The following is a 16,874-nucleotide window of genomic DNA, read 5'->3' as shown; positions in this document are numbered from 1 at the left end:
TTTTAACCTATAAATAGTGTCTTTTTGTCTTTAGAAAACATCATGACTCTTTAATATGACATATGTCATGATCTAATTTTCTGTTATATTTACAGATTTTTATATCCACTGTCTCCTTCCTACTCCCAATTAACCTTGCTTGGATAACTCCTACTCATTCTTAATGCTTAGGTTTAGCCATTTCTCTTTGAAGTTCTATCATTTAGCACTTATTCAGATGCCCTTTCTACTCACTTCACAGTAGCGTTTTCCACATTCTATTATTATGTTTTATTTATCGGAATTCAATGGGGCTCTAAGCCTCTTCAAGACAAGATTTATCTTATTCACTGCATTATCTCCAGTACTAGCCCAGTCTTAGACATAAATAGCTATTCAGAATCATTTGTTTTATTGCATGGATTAATTTAAGATTATCTATGGAATAAAAACTTAGATTGTATCTTTAAATTTATCATGAGGCAGTTTTGACATAACTACAAGTTATATATTATATTTTAATGTTTCATATGTCTAGCAGTGACCAATATGAACTAGGTAAGGTAAAGCAGAAAGACTGTAACTAAACCTATATAAGAAGACAGAACACACAGGTCAGAACACAGAACTATATTTCATTATTTAGTATTCATTTATTTTATTTAATTATGTATTTATATTTATATTACATTTATATTTTATTTGTATTTTTACTTTATTTTTTATTTACTTTTACTCATGTAAATACTTTTTTAAATGGATGTTTCCCAAAGTGATAATTCAAGGAGTAAGGAAGTTTCAATTTTTAGGTCCACCATCTTCAACATGTGGTTTTCAACATTGTCATCTCATCTGAATTAATCTGGCAGAAGAGAAAAATTATGTCTAATGCACATAAGAGGTTTTTAGAGGCCATTCCTAGAAGTAGTTCACATCAATTCTCCTTGTATTCTACTGGCTATAATTCAACTACATTCAAATGCAAAGGAGTCTAACAAATATTCTGTAACTGGTTCTCCAAGAAGAGGAAATGGGTTTAGTAAACACATATCCTTTCTGCCACCAGATAACTGATCTAGTCACAAAATATCAGATTCACCCTTGTCCCCAGAGAACAAAATCAATCCCTTTTTAAAGAAGATAAACAAAAACATCCAATTATTGCACCCAACTCGAAATTCAAGATCTCTGTGCTATCTCTTTGGCCTTGGTGAGTTTCTGTCTGACAACCCATAAAGCCAATGATTCTTATCTGATTTTTACTATACAACTTAGTTAGTTTTTATAACTAAGGAGGCAGACTGAGTAAATGTAATAAAAATCCTCATCTGGAAAAGTAGAGAATGACAGACACATTGAAATCACTTTCTGGAGCAATAATGAAATACTACAGTACAAGCATTGTTAAGAACTGCTTTGACTGCTAGAGAATCACCTTAATGAGATCCTAATTTTCTTCTTTGTACATTGTTCTTCATGATTATTGGATCTCTTTATTTTTTACTTTCTTTCTGACAGATTCTTCCTTGTTTGTTACTTTCCAAAGCTACATCTGAAGTGGGTGTAATTTGGAGCAAATTACCTATTTGATAGTGTAGAGTTTTTAAAGTGTTCATATTTGCGCAACATTGAACATCAAGAATTGATTTGCAGTAAAAAAGTCAAAGGTTTTTTTTTATTCTGGATATTGTTTCTTTGACAAATTTCCTCAAAACATAGTACATTTCTGATCTCTATGCTTGTAGGCACTTCAAATGTGCCAGTAGATTCATACAAAGTTTTAGTGGTTCATAATTCTCAGGTCTGCCTTATTTATTTGCTCTATCAATTTTATGTTCGTCTTCTCACTTAATTTTGGCTAATTTGAAGTAAACTGAAGAAAAAGATACAGATGGGCCAGTATTATCTTGAATTATCTTTATCTCAGGACTAAGACATGTGGCCAAATGAGAAATCTTATTGAACATTTATTTATTGCTAAGCCTTTTCCAAACCCATAATTTTCTTTATTTTTACCTTTTCTCTGTTTACATGTATGCTTAAAAACCAGCCAATCCTTGCTAGATCTCCTATCTTATAATGCCTTGCTAAAACTGCCAATCATAGCTAATACACTGTATATTTATTTTAACTACATTTTCCTGAAGTTAGCATCAGTAGACACATAGTCTGTTTTCAGAATTTCCAGTGGTTTTGTGGGAAATAGTTTTACAGAATATTTTGTATTATATAACATAGATATTAAGCTTTACAAATTGCAATATCTATTCTCTCATCACCATCATCCAACCACTAAGCCAATCTCACCTACTCCAGGTGCCTATAAAGGCAGCAAGCCATTTCTAGTTACCAATTTTGGTATAAGCTCATATAATACTAGCTGTTTTAATAAATAAATGCGCAAAGACTCAAATGTCAGTGAAGTTTATTTTTCATTCAGGTAAATTCCAAAACTATTGTTCATGAATGGCCTGTGTCTTTCTTCCTAGTGTGATTTAAAATCAGTGGGTTTTCTTGTTTGTTTGTTTGTTTGTTTTGTTATTTTTTTATCTTGAGTCTCTGCATTTTTTAATCCTTGGGCATCATGCGTATTGGATCATGTCAAGAGAAAGGAAAAAGGCAAGGAGAATTGTGCACAGGAAGTTTCATGGGTCAAGCCTAGAAATAGTTGCTTAATACTTCCACTAAGATTCTGTTATTCAATCATAGTGCATGACCATGCCTAAAATCAATTTAATTTAGCTGTGTATGTAGGAAGAATAAGCAGTTGTGTATCCAGTTTCATATCAGTGTATGATTTGATAATATAATTTTAATTTCCTTCAGAGAGGAATTTCTGCTTTTCTAACACATCATTTGGTGGAGGTATAATCTGAAAGTTTAGAAGTATGTTTTTAGGTCATGAAGAATTGATGCCATTATATACAGCTGGATCCTGAGGAGGAAACTGGTAATTGGGAAAATTTGAGGGAGTACTGATGAACATATAAATTACACCCTTTAAGAACATATAAATTAGAGAGTGTGGCAGGAGAATCAACGTACTTCTTTGAAAAATGAAAGTGAATGTTTAGGGAAAACATAAACAAAATCCTTCCAGATACGTATGGTTTTACATTAAAATAGTTCAATTAGTCAAAATTTTTTATTTCAGAAAAAATTTAACACATTAACTTGGAAAATAAGAGACATTTTCAGATAAAATGAGCTAAATGTTGTTTATATTCACCATTGCATTATGCATGTACGTGTTTTGTTTAATTAAAGTTGGAATGAATGAGTGGTTCTGGACTTAAACTAAAATAAGTGAGTGATGCAAAGAGTTTGTGTATAATATGACATAGATCATCAAAACTTTCAATTTTATTCATCATGTATTTCTCCCAAATGCAAAGTGGAATAGCATAGGGAATATTATTTGCAGAATATTTTCTAGGCAAAAACATTTAATTAAATTTCTCTTGTCAAAATACATCCTTCCTCCAACTGTACATCTGGGTAATGTCATGACTATGCACATTTAAAATTTACAGAGATATTTTTATGCTCTGGGGCTTTTCATTTACTGTTATTATTACTCATTATTTTTTCCAATCATTTTATCTAACAAAGATGTTTAAATTAAAAAATGTAGTAGTAAGCAATTGTGTTTTCTGATTCTCAAAATAATATATAAAGGAGAATTATTTTGACCATAATTAACTTCAGATTGCCCAAGGGAGTAAGAGAAAATTAGTGTGTGTTGTGAATATTCCTTTTTGTGTACACTATATTTAAAATTCTGTTTTATCTCGGTACTTTCATTAGAACAAATATGATTAGTATGCAGCCATTGTTTCTAAAATTTAAATTTCCTTCATATACATTTGAAATTAAGATATATTTTGGATTTAATTAGAAAGTAGAATAAATATCTTGCCATAACTGTTTCTCTTTCTTATTTTCGTGGTCCAAAAATGAGCAATTACTGGTAACTTCTTTATTTTTATTTCAGATAGGCCAATTAAAGTAACATAGTCAACTGTGTCCTGCTTTTGTGTTTTTAAAGTTAGTTTTTATTGGCATTTGGAATGAACATGACACTGAAAATTAAAGCCATAAATGTAAGCCCTGTAGAGTTGAGGATACTTGAAAATAGCATGATAGATCAGAACTAACTCAGAAAAGAGGAAAGAAAGTCTCCCTGAGAGGATCTTACAATCAAAGGAAACAAATGTGTAAACAAGATAAAGATGCTGTGCTCGAAGTCACCAATAGGATTATAGCATTTTGTTTTTTTTCAAAACAATTTGAGGAACTATGATATTTTTAAATGAGTTTGTCATTTTGAAACCTGCAGACAAATAATTTTACATTTGAATTTTGTTTGGTAGCTATTTTCCTTAAAATTTATTCTTTGTCTTAAAAAAAAAAAAAATAATAAGTGGAATAACCTTAAGGTTAGATTACGTTACAATACTGGTCCCATTTTTGCCAGCCTAGGCACTAAAACCCTATTGACTTCAAACACGCTCTATCCTACTCTTTACTGATTTCAGCATTCTTTTTAAAACCTGTAGTTTTTGCTATCTGCAGGCCTAAAAGCCTTTAAAAGCTCAGTATAACTGGTGTTTTGTGTTATTCTTTAGAATCCACAGCAATATGTCTTTGTCTCTCATATTGGAAGGTTACATGGCGACATTGTTAATTGTTTTTAGCAAAGTCCCTCTGGCAGCAGGATTTGTCCTTGAATTGTTTAGAATGGTCATGCCAATAAATAATTTTTAGTTAACTGTGTTTTCAGCATTTAAGAACTAAATAAAACTGTAGATGCCATATTACATGTAATAGTTTGTATAAAATGTTACAAAATATCTGAATGAGAGTGGAAAAGGAGGATTTTAAATTATACAATTTCACTGTCAAGTGATTCCTGGAACTCAACAGTCTAATAATGATTATAATAGGAATGGTTCCCTCCAATTTTCAACAACTTCTTCTTCCCCATAATACATTTCCTAAAAGGTAATTAAGAGATTGAAAGAAATACGATTTATGTCCTAAATTGTTTTTTTAATTCTTTATAAGTTAATGAAGTGCAGATATCTGCAAAAAATAATTATATCATGCTTTTATATTTATCTATGTACTAAAAACAAATTATACAGTATTTCACCTCTTGCTCTGTAAAATAAGAGTTATGTCTAACATTCAAGTGAAAAAACAAAAGCAATATGAAAACATAAACTTTGATAATAATACATTAAAAGAATAAAATATAATATCTTGATAAATTTTATGTTTTCATTGATGTTCATATGGATTATTCTAAATGCCATAATTAGATAAAAATTAACCAATGGAATTTTACTTAGTTTTCATCAAAAAGTCTTTTATTACAGTACTGTAGCATAGCTAGCATTAGAGTAAGTGGGTAAAAAAATAATTGATTAAAAATAAAACTTTTACAATGTTAAAGGCATAAAAAAGAATAGATGTGACCTTTTTTTTTTTTGTATCCCAAGTCAGCCAATTTAAAAACACATCTCTTGTGAGGAAGTTTTCTAAACAAGAAAAATACATAAATGTATATAAAAATATATATAATGCTATTTTTTGAAAGATTTTGTTGTTGAAAATAAGATGTGCATATTTTTACATTGAAATAATATCTACCAGACAAACACGCACTCGCACACAGATGAAAAGTAACACAGATGAAAAGTTACCTAATGAAGACTTAAATATTGAGCAACAGTCAGAAAAACTATATTGTGACAATATGAACACCGTGACAATGTACACCTGTTTTTTGCTATAACAGGTAGAATTGAAAATATTATTTTATCCTTAGAAATTAATTTGAGTATTTGTGTTAGGCAGAATAGCACCCCCTCAAAGGATATCTACGTCCAGTCTCCAGAACCTGTGAATGGCAAAAAGAAAGTAAGGTAAAGATGGTATTAAGTTTGCTAATCAATTGACCTTAATATAGAAAAGTTACTCCGCATTATCTGGGCTATCTCAGTATAATCACAGGGTTCCTTAAAGTAGAAAGGGAATGGGAAGAAAGAACATGAGAGATGGCCACAGTGCTGTCTTCAAAGGTAGAAGGATGGGCCATGAGCGAAGGAATACAGGCAGCCTCTAAAAGAATCAAACTCTGCCTTACAGTTTCCACAAGTAATCCAACTCTGAGGAAACCTTAACTTTAGTCTAGTGAGACCCATTTTCAGCTTCTGACCTATCAATTGTAAGATAATAAATTTGTATTGTTTAAGCCACTAAGTTTGTAGTAATTTATTACAGCAACAATAGGAAATTAATACAGATTTAAATGTCTTTCTGTTCAGAATTTTCAAAATCCTAGTCTATCCACATATTTGTGGTAATCCAAATTTACTTTCTCTATAATATTATAATGTCAGGAAAATATTAAAAGGTTGAGTTACCCACTGAAAGTAATTCAATTAATTAGCACTTACATCTCAGATTCAGAAACACACATATTCATTTATAATCTATACATTTTTAGTTTTTCTATTTATGTTTAGATACTGAGGGTTAATATTTTCACATAAAGATCACCATTCTAGGTGAAGTTACATGAAATTTTAGACTTTATTAATAATTGTAACTTATTTACATGTAATGAATACTTACAATATACAGTCCAGATATTATTCTAAACACATTATATGTCTCAACTAGTAATTCTCACGATAATCCTCTGAGTTTATTTATACTCTCCTTTCTTAAAAGAGGATCCTACAGTAAAATGTCAGCAACTTAACCAATGTCATTTAACTAAAAAACAGTGTAGTTAGAATTAGAACACAGGCTGTCAGTCTCCAGAGCCTGACTGACTCATCAAAGCCTTACAAACTGTTACTCGGCTTTTGCTTGAATAATGTTGTATATCGAACACTCCTCAAAGCTCGATGCCTTGTAGCAGCAAATATTTATTTTTCTACCTTATGGATCTTGGCAGCAGTTTGGTTAATCTCAACTAGACTTATTTGATTTTAGCTGGGCTTAGGTAGACTCTAGGCTTTTTCATTTGTTGTCTCTATCCTGGGGACCAGCAATTACCCAGGGCATGCTCTTTGCATGGCAGATATAGAAGCCCAAATGACTAAGCCAAATGACAAAAGTCCATTTTAAAACCTCTGTTTACATCACATCTGCTAACATTTTATCATCCAAGGAAGTCACATGGTCAATGGAGTGGTAATAGATACTCTGCCTACTCCACTGATGCCTATTGCAAAAGCCAATGACGAAATTAGGTGAAGGTATAATTAATAACAGAGAGGCAGTGAAAGATTAGGAACAATTATCAAATCTGCCTTAAACTCACTCACATCAACTCTGCATTTCCACTCCCGGCATTTTACCTTGCTGTTTTTTTCTCTATAGTGTAGTGTTCTTTACAAGATTTCATCTTACTTGTAAAGGGAAGATTTTAAGCTAAATACTTTAAAAATACCAATTTTGAGGTTGTCTTCAGTCCAGTATTAAAGGACTATAAAAGCTCAAATGCATTTTATTGAGTTAGACTCTCACAGCAATCAGGGAGGGTTGGCTAATCTTTTCATTATAGAGTTTCAGTGGGACAGAAAAAAAGTACCCCGTATGTATATGTCTCTTTCTAGTCTCCTAAATGAAAGTAAAGAGGTGTTAAAAATATATTTATTTACATTCATATTCTTTATTTACTGAGCTTTGCATATTTTCATCTTTTTATTTTTTATTTTTTTAATTAACTTACTTTTATTGTAAGTGCTGTTTTGAAAAACAAACATCTACATAGCAAATTATTTTTGTAGAGAACTTTACTGACACTAACAACCAAATTTTAGCTTAACCACTTAAAACTTACCTTTTTCTTATATGCCATTTCTATTCATGAAAAAAAACGAAAGAATAAAAGTATGTACATGGAAATGTTTAGAGAAAGTTTTTAGGTTACGTGTAAACAGAATTTATTGTTCTTTTTTATTTCTAATTTTATTTTAATACTTGAAATGTCTAAATTAATTGACATTATAATTTTATAATAAAATATTTTTTAAAACTTAAGTAATCAAATCAAGTGGTAGCATTAAATAAATTTTTTATTTAATGTCCCAGCTTTGTTTAATATGTATTTATTTATTTAATAAGTTTTTGTCCTTTTTTCTTAAATTGTTAATCCTCTCAGGAACCTATTTTTCCAACTCTGAATGTCTGTTTTATCATAGTGTTCAAAGTATGACACTAACTAGATGTAGGAAAATGTCTTTCAAACCACAGGTAATTAAGAAGCAGATATGGAAAGATGTAATTTTCAATAAGAAATAAAAATTCAAGTAGAAGCTCAAATAATTTCTAGCATATACCTTGAAAACAATGTTTAATACATAATTAGAATAATATATTTCCATGAGAATACATTATAATAATTAATTTTATTTAATTACAGAGAATAAATACTTCCCTTCTCATGTTTTTCAGAGACAAATATGACAGCAACTAAATTAACTGAATGTTCATAATGTATGATTTGATTTCAATATTCATTTATATTTATATATGATGGCCTGCCAAGCATGCAGACTTAGAAGACCCAGGAAAGCATTGGGATATTCTTTTTGTTGTCATATTTCAAATTAAGCAATTTTATTTAATTTTCTTTTTAGGTTTGTTTCTCATAGGAAGAGTTATATTAAATTTGACTTATCATATATACAGAAAAAAAGTGTTTCAGACAGTTAGGCCCTGAGCAAAATAAAAGGCCCCTTAGGAAAATGCTAAGCATGACAGCTTGAGAGCTCTACTTCTTGTTTATTCTAAATACTACCTATGAGATTTTCTTTCCTTTCTCATACTTAACTCTTATCAGTGTTATGATAGACATAACAAGCTGCTTGACTTCATTTCATCCCAGTAATCCTGTTTTAGACACTAAAATTGTGATAGGCAGAGTTCCTTTTGTTTTATATGAAAGCTCTTAGATATACCTTGTGTTGGCTGCTTCTATGTTTTGCGAAAACGAAATGCTACCAATTACAAATTGTGGTAAGAATGTGTAGTGCTAGGGTGTGGTCAGATTGGTTTTATGTACACATTATCTTTCCAGTATAATTTTGATTTTCATTCCATCATAGCACTGATGTTTGTAATAACGAAGACATTATGCATCTCACAGGAATGAACATGATGGTGACAACACTGGGGACAATGGAAAATATTATTTTAAATGGAGATAATCCTAGAAAATCTAATAGTTATAATCATGGCAATAATATATAGACTATTATATTGTTTATTAATAAGATAAAGTTCCCCTAAATAAGATCAAAATTACAAAAGTCCAAAATAATCTGGAAAAATATTTAGTATATATATATACTAAATATAGATATATAAATTTCATATATATATATTCTATAGTGGTGCCACTGTAGGTTTTAAGTGTGTTGTGTAATATATAAAGAGGTAGACCCTATTATAAGTTCTTTCTTTTTTTCTTTTCTTTTTTAACCACAGGCACAGTGAGGCTAAATAAGATTACTTGGTCAAAAGGTCATAGTTTACCAGTGTTGCAGTTGTTCTTACTCTAAAGTTGTCTGTGCTTTTTAAATATCATCCACTACAGGCTGTCACCAATCATTGAAAGAGAACCCAAACTAGCATTTCCAATGTTTTCATGTTCAAATTTTTGTCAATATCACTTGAAATGTTTAAAATAAGCAGAGACCAACTTATGGGTAAAGTTTCTATAATTTTTTAAAGACTTCATAACAGTTCTCCCTTGTAAAACATGTGTTAAGGCAAGAAATAACTGTTTATTTTTCATTTTCTGGGTGACTGGTTCAATAACTAAAATCAATGAATCAATCAAATATTGTTTCATTATTAGATTTCATTAATAATCCCAGAGTTGTTAAGTCCACAAACTTTATTGTTTTATAAATAACTAAAATCTGTTTTTCAGGTCATCTATAGTTATTTTTTAAAATTTCTCCTTAAATTCTCAAAATCAATGAATGTTTTATAAAAACATTTCATGAGTTAAATTATTTACAACTTATTTGATATCACAATATAGCCCTTAAATGAATTCACTGTAACATGCCTACTCTTTAATTAAAAGTGGAAAACTAACATGCTGTTGCTTATAAATGTGAGATTGATCAAAAGATAAGCTACCGACAGTGCTGTCATCTACAAGCAAAGACTTTTCTTTATGTTAAAAGTAATGATTGTAAAAAAAAAAGTCAGTGAAAATTAGAAATCCAATGATATCGTTATTTTTTTAGATAATTTAGAGTACTTCTAATTGATATGCAGCAATTAAAAAGTAGAAGTCTCTGAAATTGGTTGTACCAAGTTTAAATTAGTTTAAACTGATTTTACTAGTTCTCATCACTAGATGAACTAGAATGATTTGTCGGTGATTGATGTGGCTCACCACTGAGCATCCTACTATCAAAGTCTCTTGAAGAAGACCACGTGAAATAGCTGACCTAACTACAGAGTCACTGTGTGGAGATTTCTTACACTGATCGTTAAACTCTCAGAAATTTGATTCATCACGTTGTTTTTGTTCTTTAAACACTAGTTTACTGGACTTTTATTTAGAATCCATGAAATGTGTCTGAAAAAATAACAAAACAGGCAACAGGCTGAAATGATCATAAGTACACTTATTTGCACTGTATTCTTTAATTTAAAAGTAGTCTTATTTATTTACTTACTCTTTGGTATAGTGATTTTAAGTCAATTTTTATTTATATACTTCACCTATTTACATTTTTCTTATGAAATATTGTTTACATTTTGTGTAAGATATAAATAATTGAAGATGCTTCATACTCTTGCAGTCCAAATTGTTTAGATGGGGTGAAACTGTATTTTTGTTGATGGGTGAAAATATAGTTATAGCTTCCCTGAGATGAGGGGAAGAAAGACAGGAAAATAGAGAAAACAGAATCTGTTAGTAATACTAAATTTGCATCAACTTATAAGTACTTCTCACTCCCCACTCTAATTTCACACCATCAAGGCAATTCTGACTTCTTTAAGTGGCTTTAAACTTCCAATTTAAAAATAAGAACAAATATTCACAACTTTCTTTTAAGTACATTAACTGTTTCAAAATCACTAACCATGTTAGATTATCATATAAAAGTAGTTTAGAAGTGTAAATTTAGTGTTTAATAACTGTTTCTCAAAAGGTTTACTCTGCTAGTTTTCTCTTCGTAGATGTCTTTAATTTGACTTTCGCAAAAAGTTTTAGTATTGCTTATATCAAGTGACTTTTCCACATAAACTTTTTTTTTTTTAAATGGTGGAGGGCACCACTCCTCAAGCTATACTGTGTTAATTATTCTTATTTGTCTGAATAATTCTTCATAGACTAGGAAAAATGATTACACATTTAAGCTGAAACATAACATTTTAATGCTTTATAAAGCAGACCAATATGGACTTTTAGGTCTATTCTACTGAAATCTTCTATTAACAAAATCAGTTGTATTTGGCAATATATTTGTCAAATATCAATTCTTTACTCTTCAAAAAAAAATCATGACTTACACGAAGTTAGATAATTAAAGGAAAAATAATCAAGAAATTTAATTAAATTATAAAGCAGTTAAATATCTAACAATATTTAAGGGCAGAGTTTTTAATTTACTTTCTTGTTCTTTCATATATTCATCCATTTATTTAATGAATATATACTGAGCACATACTCTGTACTAGATGTGTTGAGGCTACAATGGCGAACAAAATTGAATAGCTCCTGACTCCCTAAAACTCATATAACTGTGTGTTGGGAGGAAGGAGACAACGAATAAGTAATTCTACAACTTTCTGTGAAAAATACTATGAAAAGAATATCATAGAATTCATACAAATTGCCATGTTGGTAAGAGATGTTGTGCAGGCCCACCTTAGGAAGGGACATTTAATCTAGAATTAACCCATTAGGGTGAACAAAAGATGTAAAGAGCTAAGTGAAGAGAATTCTGTACAGATGAAATAGCACATAAAGTGGCAAAGAAATTGTCTCTGAAGAACCAACAGGAGGAGTCATGCTCAATTTTGAAAAGTTTGGAAACCTAAATGGCAGCCAAAGCATTTTTGGGATGTATGTGTGTGTGTGTGTGTGTGTAGTTTTTTTTTCTTGTAATAGTATTTTTAAAAATAAATTTATTACTTTTAGTGTTTCTATTATGTTCAAGTTACTGTTTGTCTACATAAATAATATAAAATACATAGGCGAGATTTTCTTTCATAATTAAAAATAAGAACTTACATACTAGCTGCTAGCAACTGTTCTAAAATGGTTTAATATTTTAATTAATTTCTTTCTCATGACAACGCTTTGAGATAGCTGTTGTCACCCATTTAATACATAAGAAAAAATAGCCAGAAGAACTTAGTAATTTGCCCAGGGTTACCATTACAAGTTACAAAAGCAGAAGTTGAACCTAGCCCAGTTGGCTCCAAAGATTTTGCTCCTTATTTTTCTTTTCTCTTTCTCCCTCTCTTGTTCTTTTTTCATGAGTATACATTAAAAAGATGTAAAAATTCCTATATTTCAAGACAATAATAAAATAACTACCTAAAATAAAATAATATTAAATGCAATATTACCATTGTAATCAAATTCTTCGTTGGTTCAGTTCTAGAGAGATCCTCCTTCTCCTTCCAGGCCCAAAAAATCATTATAGAAAATTTTGTTATTTATTCTTTTATGTTTCACAGTGTTACAGTATATGTATGTAGCTTTACTTGATTTAAAATTTTGCACAGATGATCTTAATTTCAATATAATTATGATATATATATACTCTTCTGTGACTTAATATTTTTAATTAAATATGTTTTTAAGGTTCATATGTGTTGATATGAAATTATTCTCTAGACCCATTTCTGAGAAATTAAAACATCTTGCTTTTCATTCATTTTCACTGTTGAACAGCATTTCATTATATGACTTTATAAAATTCTTATTTATCCATTCAAATGCTAATAGGCACTTGGGTTCTTTCTAGTGTTTTGTTTTTAGAAATAATGCTGGTATGTGCATTGTTGTACATAGTTATAAAAAATATTTCTAAGAATGAAATTGCATATTTGTAACTTTACTTGGTAATCTCAAATTGTTTTAGAGAGTATTTCAGTTTATACTCTGGCTATACCATCTATTGCTCTATCCTTTATTAACCTCTGATATTTCTTCAAAAACATTTTTGAGATCTCATTATTTTGTTTTTCAATCTGGTAAAAATGAAATGGTATTCATTTAATGGTTTATAATTTGTACTTTCCAGGTTAATAAAAGTTGATTTTTTAAAATCTTTATCATCTAGTCACATATTTCTATTGTGAAATATTTTAACATGACTTTAGCCTAATATACTGTTGTGGTGTTTGTGTTTCTCTCACCAAATAGATAGAAACACAATATACTGAAAACTAAAACTTTTTTGATTGTATATGAGGCAAATATTTTCTTCCAGTTTATATCCTATCTTTTTATCCCTTATGTTTTTTTCATAATAAAAAGATACTTTTGATTTGATGTAGTCAAATTCATCAGTCTTTATTTTTATGACATATATCTTAAGTCTAAGAAATTCTTCTCTAGACCCATTTCTGGGAAATTAAAACATCTTGCTTTTCATATGTAAGTTGTTAATCCACTTGAAATTTATTAATTTTTTAAGTCATGTGTGAGATTGGATTAAATTAAGAGGAAAGATTTTAAATATAATAAAAAGTCATGGGAAAGGAAAGAATATATTCAGAAACAGTGGATGGATTATATGGACTAAGTTAAGTTATTTTAGGAGAACTCAAAAATGCACCAGAAAGAAAACTAGGAACATGTAGTAGTGATCTTTAATACAGATGAAATTCGTACAGCACAAAATACACTGTGTTTGAAAATTATGAATAGGCTTTATTATAATTAAGATAGTCCTCTAAGAGACTGTTTTAAATTCAGAAAAAAAGTTAGCAGAAAAATTTGAAAGCAAAAAAAAAGAATAAGAAAAATTTTAAAGAAAGATATATATAAAGTGATTGTGATTATATATTTGAGATAAGGTGAGGGGAGTAATAAAATTTGTTTATTAGGTATGTAGGCCATGTGAACAGGAGAAAAGAAGCTCAATTAAAGTAAGAGTCAAGGATAATTGCCTGGTATAACAATAAGAGAAAAAAAGGAGGGTGGAGAAAGCATGGTAAGAGTTAACTAGAGATAAATTCCATGAGTATTGAACAGCATTTAGGGCCTAATATAGCTAACCTTGATGCAATTTTTAAATATCTGTATGGTGATTGTGTTTTTCTTTTTTCCTTGAAAAATTAAGAGACAGAAATCTCAACTGTTTAAAAATAGTTTAAAAGCTATAATAGTGAAGGTAAAAATCTTCTGTAGTTAATATAGTAGAATTCGAGAAGATGTTCCTAGTATAGTGTAGCACCTAATAAACATATTTAAGGCAAGGTTACAGAATGCAGCATTCCTCAAATCTATGTAAGGCATTTGTCACAGAATAATTAATAAGAAATTTGAAAATATTAACTCTAGGAGCATAGTTTCATTGCATATATAATGTCTAAGAGCAAGAATAAAACAAGAACTAATAGAGACTTCTGGTTATCAGTTCTGCACATAAGGAGCTTGAAAGTTGCCGCTCTGTTCTGATAAGTTAAAAGCTGAACAGGGCAAACTTCAGCCTCCAGGAGAATGCAGGCAGTCTCAACTACCAGACCAGAGGTTCACAAGTAGAAAACTGCAGAACCAGTGCTGGGATAGGAAAATCTGAACAATAATTGATGAATTATTGGAGGTTGAGAGAAGACAAGTGTGAGCATTAAAAACTCCAGCAGGACCCAGTTATAGGTGGGCCCATTCACTTTTGTGAATTTTACTTCCAAAAGTTTGACCAAGTTCTCATGATAAATATTGGGAGGGGTGGAGGGGGGCAATCCTTTCATATTTCCAATAGTGGAAGGAAAAAGGGAACCATTTTGAAATATTCCAGAGCACTGAGATCTTCTTAAAAGGGTGTGCCCTCAGGAAAAAAATAGTTACCCAGAACCTAACCTGCAGGAGTTTTATCAGAGCCTGATTCCAATGCAGTCCAGCAATCCTGTCTCATCTAGTGGGTGGGAAGAGGAATTAAAAGTTTTGTGAAGTTCACACCCCAGAGGCATAGGCTCATTAAAAGACAGAGACCTAATCACTGGACTATACAAGGCTTCCCTTCCCCAATACCTCACTATCACAGTACTAAAGACCTAATGCTGGCAGTTGCTTTTACCCAGTATATAATGTCCAGCTATCAAGAAAAAGCTACAAGGTGTATAAAAAGCAAACAAACACAATTTAAAGAGACAGAGTGATCTTAAGAACCAGACATGGCGGGGATGTTGGAATTATCAGACTGGGGATTTAAAACAACTATGATCAATATGCCAAGGGCTCTAATCAATAAAGTAGGCAGCATGCAATTAAAAAAAAAAAAAGGCAATGTAAGCAGAGAGAGAGAAATTCTAAGAAAAACTTAAAAAAAAAATGCAGGAGATAAAAAACTGCAACAGAAGTGAGAATGCCTTTGATGGGCTTAAGAGTAGACTGAACACAGCTGAGGTAAAGAATCTCTGAGCTTTTAGATATATCATCAGTTAGGCCTTCAAAACTGAAAAGCAAAGAGAACAAATTCTAAAAAAACAAAATACAATAAAAAAACAGACTTTATTTTTTTAGAGCAGTCTCAGGTTCACATCAACATTGAGAGGAGGGTATAGAGGATTCCCACGCACTGCCTGCAGCCGCACATGCATAAATTACTTCCCCGTCATCACTATCCTACATCAGAGTGGTACATTGCTGTAGGTGATGAACCTACATTGTCATCATAATCACTCAGAGACCATCGTTTACATAAGGGTTCACTCTTGGAGTTGTATTTTTTGTTCATTTGGATAATTGTATAATTATATGTCTCCACCATTATAGTATCATACAGAATGATACAGAATGTTTGCATTGCCTTAAAAATCGTTTGTATTTTTTCTTAAAAAATAAAAAAGAACTAATAATTGTTCTAACTATTTTTGGATAAGGTATAGAGTTTCCTGTAAAGGACATAATTTATTGGCGATTAGCTAGCTATCTTGGTGAGAGAGAAGGTGAATGTATTGTCAAATAAAAATAAGTCTGGGTCTACATAAGTAGAGAATTTATTTTAAAAGTCTATTACAACACAGAGGATGCTCTGATATTAGTAATTTGCAAACATCTCAAAATCAAACGAGCTGGAAAAAAAAAGAAGCTTTTCTATTTATATGGATGCACAAATAGGACGAGCAGGGACTTTGTGAGAGAAGAGAGCAAGCAGTGTTGACTATGTAGGTGGCAATAGGATGCATCAACAAGCAATGTTTCTCTGTGTGGTTGGCTGATTCTCAGAAAGAGATGCTGAGGATGGATAATCAGCACCTAGTGCTTGAGTGCTTGCTCAAACTTAGAGGCAGGCCAACGTTTAGAGGTCTGTGGAGAAGAGAGAAGTTGAACTAAAGTTTGGTTAAGCCAAAGTTCAGTGGATAAGTTCAAGGCAGTGTGAATACTTGGTCAGTAGCTGATAGAAAAAAAGTGGCAAAAATTTTTATTTAGAGATATGTACTCAGTTTGAGATCTTTAATGTGGAATAAAATAACAAAGTCCTTGAAGTGAGTGAATCAAAAAGCCTTTGTTTCCAGAATATGATTCCTATTTACAGAATTTCTGATAGTACCTGCGTATACATTTTATCTGCTTACTACTTGATTCTTTAGGTTTCAGTCATGCTAACAATCTGAGAAAGTTTCATAGATCCAGAGATCTTTCACCCATAACTTAAATAAAT

At 30.7% G+C, this 16,874-nt stretch overlaps 1 protein-coding gene across 1 annotated transcript in view; it reads right to left on the bottom strand.

The window, feature by feature from the left end:
• Window positions 1-16,874, bottom strand: part of LOC102880271 (nascent polypeptide-associated complex subunit alpha-like) — a 61,437-nt gene that overhangs the window by 18,002 nt on the left and 26,561 nt on the right.

Source organism: Pteropus alecto, unplaced genomic scaffold (assembly GCF_000325575.1).
Source record: "Pteropus alecto unplaced genomic scaffold, ASM32557v1 scaffold166, whole genome shotgun sequence".
In the NCBI taxonomy this organism is placed as follows: domain Eukaryota; kingdom Metazoa; phylum Chordata; class Mammalia; order Chiroptera; family Pteropodidae; genus Pteropus; species Pteropus alecto.
Note: the sequence above shows the minus strand (reverse complement) of the source record. Positions and strands in the feature narration are given on the sequence as shown.